The sequence below is a fragment of the Seriola dumerili genome, unplaced genomic scaffold (assembly GCF_002260705.1).
Source record: "Seriola dumerili isolate Sdu_G_001 unplaced genomic scaffold, Sdu_1.0 BDQW01000002.1, whole genome shotgun sequence".
NCBI lineage: Eukaryota > Metazoa > Chordata > Actinopteri > Carangiformes > Carangidae > Seriola > Seriola dumerili.
This window is the reverse complement of record NW_019174257.1, coordinates 12,255,581-12,264,626: the sequence shown is the minus strand read 5'-3', so window position 1 is coordinate 12,264,626 and position 9,046 is coordinate 12,255,581. Positions and strand designations below refer to the sequence as shown.

At 42.0% G+C, this 9,046-nt stretch overlaps 1 long non-coding RNA gene across 2 annotated transcripts in view; it reads left to right on the top strand.

Annotated features, from left to right (window-relative positions):
• Positions 1-5,510: 5,510 nt before the first annotated feature.
• Positions 5,511-9,046, top strand: part of LOC111216562 — a 24,815-nt gene continuing 21,279 nt past the window's right edge. Inside the window, exons 1-3 of one of the 2 annotated variants that reach the window (XR_002664922.1) lie at positions 5,511-5,580; positions 5,721-5,897; positions 6,572-6,734. This is a non-coding gene — a long non-coding RNA (uncharacterized LOC111216562). Of the gene's footprint in view, positions 5,581-5,720; positions 5,898-6,571; positions 6,735-9,046 lie in introns of those variants that run through there. The other variant, XR_002664923.1, reaches the window with a different exon arrangement.

The following is a 9,046-nucleotide window of genomic DNA, read 5'->3' as shown; positions in this document are numbered from 1 at the left end:
TCCTCATTTAATATATATTGAAAGTAGAAAATTAACATTAATGACAATAACACAAAGTCAACTTCACAGTACCTTGACAGAGTGGATTTGGTCTCCACCCATCTCTGGTGCATGTGGCCTCAGTGGCGCCACCTGTTCTCTTATAGCCTCCCTACATGAATAACGTACAGTATCCCGCAACATTACTCTTGTTCCCAATTCCTCCAGTCATAACAAGTTGGGTCTCGTGGACGGTTGCATGTAACCTCTAGAATAAAGAGAGACTTGTTAATCTCAATTAATAGAGATATGATTGGAAATCATCATCAAGTGTTGACGAACCACCAAAACAATCTCATAATGTGTCTCTGGAGACAGTCTGTTTGAAGCCCACAGAGTTTTGTACCTCTGCATGTTAGTTCGAAACTCCACTCTCCATCATCTTTGCATGTAGCAACTGCTGAGGTGTCTTGAGGGCGGGAAATGTAGTAGTTGTCTCCACATGTTATTTTTACTCTTCCACCAGGTGGAAACACATTTCTGAAAGGAGGGTCATAACTGGCTCCTCCGGTTGGAAACTGTGGCAGTCTGCATGTTATTGCTGCATTTGTGTGAAATGAAACATATTTCTTTTATTTCAGCAAGAAACCACAACCTCAATTCTACAGCAAACATTTGTGAAAGGGTGATCGAACTAAGCCACTAATAGGATTACTAGGTTACACTTACGATTCACACACAGGTGTGGGCTCCACACCCTGCTCTTGTTACCTAATCTTGTGCATGTTTTTTTTTTTTTTTGGTAACAGTCCATGAGGAGGCTCCTCTCTTTCCCAGAGAGCCTCCAGGTCCAGAGCTCTAGGATCCTCTGGGCCACCCGGAGAAACTGCAGCCCCAGCAGAGAGCCCAGGGCCTGGGCATCGCTCAGCGCCAGCCCCACTGCATCCACCAGCTGTTGTAGAATCAGAGTCCCAGACCGTATCAGCGCCCCCATCAGGCCAGGTGTTGTGTTACTGCTGACGTCCAGTCTGTCCCCGTTAATCAGTGGTTCTCTCAACAAACAGTGCAGAGAATCGGCTTTGGGACACCTTTTATGGTAAAAATGGGCCCACGATTTAAAAACACCTTGATAAAACGGAGGTAACCCAGTTAAATTTAGACATTTAGAATCAGTTAAAAACAGAGCATGATCCAACCCCAGCTTATTGGCATGCCTAAGGATGCAGCTGGTCACATCTCTTCACACCAGATCTGCTGGGCCTGTCAGATACTTCTGTAAGAACTGGAGTCTAAAAGTGGCAGTCTGGCTGGCCAGGTGGAAGAGGCCCTGTTCCCTCTCCTTTCTGGCTAAAAACAGCACCCTCAGTGGCATCCAGTATAGTCCCAAAAGAAATGTATTATCACTGTATTTTCACTGTATATTTGTTAACAGCCCTGGGGTGGGGGGGTCTACACAGGTTAAGCGGTACCACAACTGGGATGCTACCAAGTTATTTAAAACCAGCACTCTTCCTTTCAACACTTTTACTGTTTTTTGCATGACTTGTGTTTTTGTTTTCTCTCCTGCGTTTTGTTGCTACCTTTGGTTTTTATAAATGTTTCTGTTTCCTCCTCCACCTGCTCACTCCATAACACACTTTTTTAACTGTTTCATTTCTTTCTTTTTCACTGCTGCCTCCTGCTTTCTCTACCTGTCCACTTTCCTTTTCTTCAACTGCCTGCATTTCCTCCTCACCTGTCTTCTCCTCCACCTGTTCACTGATCTCATCTTTGTCATTCATTTGTTCACACACACCCTTTCATTCCTTTCTCTTTCCCTTCCCCTTCCCACCTCCGCAATCGAATTACCGAAACACTTCATCATCTATATGGTGGCGAAAGTCACGTGGTCATAATCATCCACTTTAACCAGGAAGCGGAGGTTGAGCTCCTCATCCCAGTTGTTCAGTATCATATACAGCAGTCTGCGGTGACACACTAGGTGTTTCAGTAAGGGAGACTACATCCAGACAGGATCTTTCTGATCGGGGACACCACCTTCCCGTTCCTTGAAAGCTCTCTACTGAGAAACTCATCGGTTATGAAGGGGGGACATTGGACAGGACCACCTTGGTGGCTGGTTGTGACAGCTGTAGCACATGCAGGCTACTAAACTTTCATTCACGGTGAGACCTGTCTCGATGACCCGGTTCACCTTCTCCCCCTGGTCCAGAAAAATGACCACGGTGCTGTTCATTCGGGCAGCCGATTTAACACAGCTGTGCCCAATCTTTTCCCCCACAGCCAGGCTGATGTCCTCAAGGCTGCAGGGGAACGCGGCAGTGATCTTCACTCCGTGTTTGCGGGTTAGAGATTTAAAATCCCCGCAAAGGGCAAGAGGTTGGAGTTGAGCCCAGTTGGCTTTTTGTGGCTACAGTGCTTTCTCTGTGTCCATCTGACAGAAGGTTTTTGTATATTCTCCAGACTAATGTACATGTAATCAATATGCAATGGAATTTAGAATCACAATCAGTGGCAGAGGAATTATTTAAAATGTATGGCCTGAGAGCTTTGAATTACATTACATGCAATTACATGTGTTATATCCTGTGTAACTCTTTTACCTGTTTTATCTACTTTATTATCTGAATATTTTATATAACTAAACTATCTGAATCTGATTTGCCAACTCTTATGTGAAAACAGAATGCAGCTTCCACTTCCCAGTAACCGTCTCTACATTTCTTTTTTTCCAGCGGTAACATGCAAAGTAAAAAATTACCACGGCGCAGACATTGATGGAAGAGTTCAGTCAGTATACAGGTACAATGACCAGGTTGAGTATGTCTGCAAGGACGGCTTTAAGGGACGTTTTTCTATAACCTGTGGACAAAGCGGTTGGGTCGGGTCTCCTGAATGTACAAGTAAGAAATTACAATGCATAATACAGTTAATAGGACAAACACTGTTTTTTCTTCCCTTTGTAAATTATTAGTGTTCATGCTTATCCCACAATTACGGATGTTTTTAACTTCCGAACATTGTATAAAGAAAAAAAAAAAGTTTCTGTTATTTCAGATTATTAGGAAATGAATCACTACAAGTAAAACCACAAATAATCTGTGATATTGGAGCAAAAAGTGGTTTTTCAAGGATAGCAATGACAAAGTAAAATGTGTGCAGTGCCTAAGGTTTGCAAGCGTCTTTCACTTGTTGCTGCAGTCACAGATTAGAGAAAGTTAGCGAGCTGAGCCGTGTGTCGAAGGTAAGGCAGCAAACATCACTGAGGATGTAATAAACATCACAATCCTCTACATTAAAGTTACAACAACACCACACTCTGATGAACAAGTTCATCTGCTGGATGAAGACAAACCAGGCAAGAGAGAGAGAGAGAGAGAGAGAAGCTAGCGCAAACAGCTAAGCTAAAGTAACGAGCATCTGAGTAGCATGTAAACAACTGCTGAATTAACGTGCTAAAAGGAGCAGAGAGCTCTGAGTGCTGGAGCAGAACTAGTGTAAGTTTAAATGTACAGCAGGTAGTTAGACACTGTGATGAAGAAAACAGCAATGTTAACCGTGTTCAGACAGTAAACTACCCGTAGCAGAAACTGCAGAGACTGGAGATGAGACACTATCCTGACGTCAGCACGTGAACGGCCACTAACTACTGTTACTGAAGAGACATTTTACTACAGTAGAAGTAAAATCACTGTGTAAAAATGTTCTCAGATAAAAGTACAAAGTAAGTCAGTTAAAATGTCTCTGAGTAAATGTGTTACATTTTTAAAATGCTGAGGGGAGGGGAAAAACATGTCTTGGTGATAATGATAACGTATGATAAAACTACTAAAAATAAATAGCATCTTTAGGCTGCCAGGTGTATCAGTTTCCAAATGAGGACAGCACTCAAATCAGCCAATTAATTCCAAATTAAATACATTATGGGCTTATGTATTATTAGAGCCTATGACTTTAATTTCGGGTAACATAAAACAGTGCATGTTATAGCTTACAGTCCTAAATGAGGCTCCGAGTAGCACAGTAACGAGTCTTGAAGTCTGGCAGTTAGTAATATCTATTAATGCCACCCCCCCAATCAACACAGTCTATAGAGCCATGTCTGGGCAGAGGATTGAGAGTTTTGATTTGCAGAACATACAAATAAAATTATTAAAAGTAATCATTGTAACTGTATTTTCCTGTTTGTACTCAAGTGGAAAATGCAAGAACAAGTTCTTCTTATGTGAAAACCCAATGCAGCTTCCACTTGCCAGTAACCAGTCTCTACATTTATTTTGTCCAGAGGTAACATGCGAAAGATATGATATCCCATATGCAGACATTGAGGGAAAACCTCGGCAGGTATACACGTACAGTGATCGGGTTCATTATAATTGCAAGGATGGTCGTGAGGGAAGTTTTTCTCTAACCTGTGGACAAAATGGTTGGGAAGGGTCTGAAGATTGTAGAGGTAAGAAACTACAATAATACAAGGACAAACACAGTTTTTTTCTCCTATTGTTGTTCATGGTTATGCACAATGACAGATGTTTAACTTTGGCTTGCCCAAACCTGTGAGGCTTATTGACTTCCAATCAATTCCAAACATTGTTAAACAGTTGCACTTACTTCAGACACAGTTAAAGGACAAACACTATTTTGTTAAGACGTGTTGAAATCTTTTATTAAAGAAATAGTCAAAACTGTTGGTTAAATGTTGAAGTTAACGCTTAAGAAGAAAAAAGGTAAGTAAAGCTACACCAACGTTCATGCTTGAAGAAATTTTGTCTAAGAGGACCTTGTTGAATCATAATTGATCATACTCCTGGTTCAGAGGCTTGACAAAATGAGTATACATATATGTATGTACATATACTGTTTGCATATATATATATAAATATATACTGAATCGAGTTCTCTGCCTAGGTCTCTTTCGGGTTGATGTAAAATAAAGCTCATCATTTCCTAGATATCTTTAGAGGAGAAATCTTCAAAATAAAACTGTGATAATAATGATTAAAAAGTTGTACAAAATATTTTGAAGCACTTGGTTTTGACTCAGCTTGTAAAATTAAAAGATTGCGCATGTGGACAAGTGCAACAGGTGAATGGCATGAAGCCAAAAAGCTGTGTGTGATCACAGTAGTTTTACTCTCTGGGGGCTGGTGCTCATTTCAGGGGCAGTACATGTTGTTGGGCCTGAACATGTGGTCGACCTAGAGCAGACTACAGAGCTACAAATACTCTGGTCAGCGAATAATTCCTAAATACTGCAATTCCTGGATGTTCATAATGAGACTCTTTCACCATCTTTGGTTTTTTATCCTGTGGCTGAACGTGGATGAATCTCTGCAGCAGGTGAAAATCATGCTGTATAAGTTGTCTAACTAACAGAAAATATGTTTCCTTTCGCATCAAATGCAGCAATAACATGCAGACTGCCGCAGTTTCCAACCGGAGGAGCCAGTTATGACCCTCCTTTCAGAAATGTGTTTCCACCTGGTGGAACAGTAAAAATAACATGTGGAGACAACTACTACATTTCCCGCCCTCAAGACACCTCAGCAGTTGCTACATGCAAAGATGATGGAGAGTGGAGTTTCGAACTAACATGCAGAGGTACAAAACTCTGTGGGCTTCAAACAGACTGTCTCCAGAGACACATTATGAGATTGTTTTTGGTGGTTCGTCAACACTTGATGATGATTTCCAATCATATCTCTATTAATTGAGATTAACAAGTCTCTCTCTTATTCTAGAGGTTACATGCAACCGTCCACGAGACCCAACTTTGTATGACTGGAGGAATTGGGATCAAAGAGTAATGTTGCGGGATACTGTACGTTATTCATGTAGGGGAGGCTATAAGAGAACAGATGGTGCCACTGAGGCCACATGCACCAGAGATGGGTGGAGACCAAATCCACTCTGTCAAGGTACTGTGAAGTTGACTTTGTGTTATTGTCATTAATGTTAATTTTCTATTCATATATATTAAATGAGGAAGGAGCTTTTGGTCCAGACTGGATCAATGTTTTTACTCTAAAGCTTATTTTCCACCAAAACAATAAAATCCCAGAAACAAAGATTATATTTTCAATCTGTCCTGGTCCCAGTCTATGGCGTTCATTGCAACAGTAGTTATTTGCCTTTACATGAAATACAAGTAATGATGCCCTGTAGACAGTGGAGACCAAAAGTAAATCTGCAACTTATGTGTCACGTTGCCTGTTACTCCATAAATCTGAACTACAAAGCAATGTCCCATTCACTCCCATACACACTCCTCCCCCAGAAATACAGGAATAACTGTTGCTAATCACATTCAGAAAGACGCAACGTATTTATCAAGCTTCAAATAACTGTTTTTTCACTTCATTCACACAATTTCTAATGAAAACTGCAGACATTTAGATATTGTGTTCTGTGGATGTAGATTGTCCAGACTAACAATGGCATTGTTTCTGTCAGGAGATGTTGCTGGTAAATTTTCTAAATGAGTTTTTTTTAATGCTGCACCACAAACTAAAATCCACTGACCTCTACTGCCATAGTGACATTTCAGAGACAGATATTAAACTGAATCTAACTGTCTAAATAACTTTTTCAGAAATTAATTGCAACAGACGTGATTTCCAGCATGCAGATGTTCAAAACCCTCAGCAGATATACAGGAACGGTGAACGGGCCAGTTATGTCTGCAAGGATGGTTATAAAGGAAATTTTTATCTAACCTGTGAAGAAAATGGTTGGAGAGGGCAACAACAATGTAGAGGTAAGGAAATGCAAAACGATACATTCACATTATTTTTTTCTTTTTGCTTAGTTTTGTTCTGTTTTACATTTTTTCTCTTTGTACTGCATTTTCATGTGTCATTGACAACTGATTTTATGTATGAAAGCCCTCCATCTGGGCTGATGAAATCCCTACAGTGGTCTGAAGACATCAGAACAGATACATGTTCAATGTTTAATGTGAAAAACATGTGTCACCACAACTTAAAGTACGGTGGCCCTGAGAGCCGAACATGTCTGGGACTTTTGTTCAATGACCAATTGTGTCTTTAGAAGTTAAACGCATTGAACAACAAGGTTCATCACTTTCTTCTTTTTACTTAGTAACTTATTTTTTGGATGGATGCTCGTCACACAATTTTCATATAGTGTCTTTTTGTCAGCTCTGTGTAGAGTCAGTTTTTGTGTGTTTGGGATTTTCAGTAGGGGGCTGGTCAGTTCTCCCAGCCCTGGGCTCTGGAATATTTCCGGGAAGGGGTCTGCAGCATCAGGTTTAGTCTTTTTTTTTTTTTTGGTAACAGTCCATGAGGAGGCTCCTCTCTTTCCCAGAGAGCCTCCAGGTCCAGAGCTCTAGGATCCTCTGGGCCACCCGGAGAAACTGCAGCCCCAGTAGAGAGCCCAGGGCCTGGGCATCGCTCAGCGCCGGCCCCACTGCATCCACCAGCTGTTGTAGGATCAGAGTCCCAGACCGTATCAGCGCCCCCATCAGGCCAGGTGTTGTGTTACTGCTGACGTCCAGTCTGGCCCCGTTAATCAGTGGTTCTCTCAACAAACAGTGCAGAGAATCGGCTTTGGGACACCTTTTATGGTAAAAATGGGCCCACGATTTAAAAACACCTTGATAAAACGGAGGTAACCCAGTTAAATTTAGACATTTAGAATCAGTTAAAAACAGAGCATGATCCAACCCCAGCTTATTGGCATGCCTAAGGATGCAGCTGGTCACATCTCTTCACACCAGATCTGCTGGGCCTGTCAGATACTTCTGTAAGAACTGGAGTCTAAAAGTGGCAGTCTGGCTGGCCAGGTGGAAGAGGCCCTGTTCCCTCTCCTTTCTGGCTAAAAACAGCACCCTCAGTGGCATCCAGTATAGTCCCAAAAGAAATGTATTATCACTGTATTTTCACTGTATATTTGTTAACAGCCCTGGGGTGGGGGGGTCTACACAGGTTAAGCGGTACCACAACTGGGATGCTACCAAGTTATTTAAAACCAGCACTCTTCCTTTCAACACTTTTACTGTTTTTTGCATGACTTGTGTTTTTGTTTTCTCTCCTGCGTTTTGTTGCTACCTTTGGTTTTTATAAATGTTTCTGTTTCCTCCTCCACCTGCTCACTCCATAACACACTTTTTTAACTGTTTCATTTCTTTCTTTTTCACTGCTGCCTCCTGCTTTCTCTACCTGTCCACTTTCCTTTTCTTCAACTGCCTGCATTTCCTCCTCACCTGTCTTCTCCTCCACCTGTTCACTGATCTCATCTTTGTCATTCATTTGTTCACACACACCCTTTCATTCCTTTCTCTTTCCCTTCCCCTTCCCACCTCCGCAATCGAATTACCGAAACACTTCATCATCTATATGGTGGCGAAAGTCACGTGGTCATAATCATCCACTTTAACCAGGAAGCGGAGGTTGAGCTCCTCATCCCAGTTGTTCAGTATCATATACAGCAGTCTGCGGTGACACACTAGGTGTTTCAGTAAGGGAGACTACATCCAGACAGGATCTTTCTGATCGGGGACACCACCTTCCCGTTCCTTGAAAGCTCTCTACTGAGAAACTCATCGGTTATGAAGGGGGGACATTGGACAGGACCACCTTGGTGGCTGGTTGTGACAGCTGTAGCACATGCAGGCTACTAAACTTTCATTCACGGTGAGACCTGTCTCGATGACCCGGTTCACCTTCTCCCCCTGGTCCAGAAAAATGACCACGGCGCTGTTCATTCGGGCAGCCGATTTAACACAGCTGTGCCCAATCTTTTCCCCCACAGCCAGGCTGATGTCCTCAAGGCTGCAGGGGAACGCGGCAGTGATCTTTACTCCGTGTTTATGGGTTAGAGATTTAAAATCCCTGCAAAGGGCAAGAGGTTGGAGTTGAGCCCAGTTGGCTTTTTGTGGCTACAGTGCTTTCTCTGTGTCCATCTGACAGAAGGTTTTTGTATATTCTCCAGACTAATGTACATGTAATCAATATGCAATGGAATTTAGAATCACAATCAGTGGCAGAGGAATTATTTAAAATGTATGGCCTGAGAGCTTTGAATTACATTACATGCAATTACATGT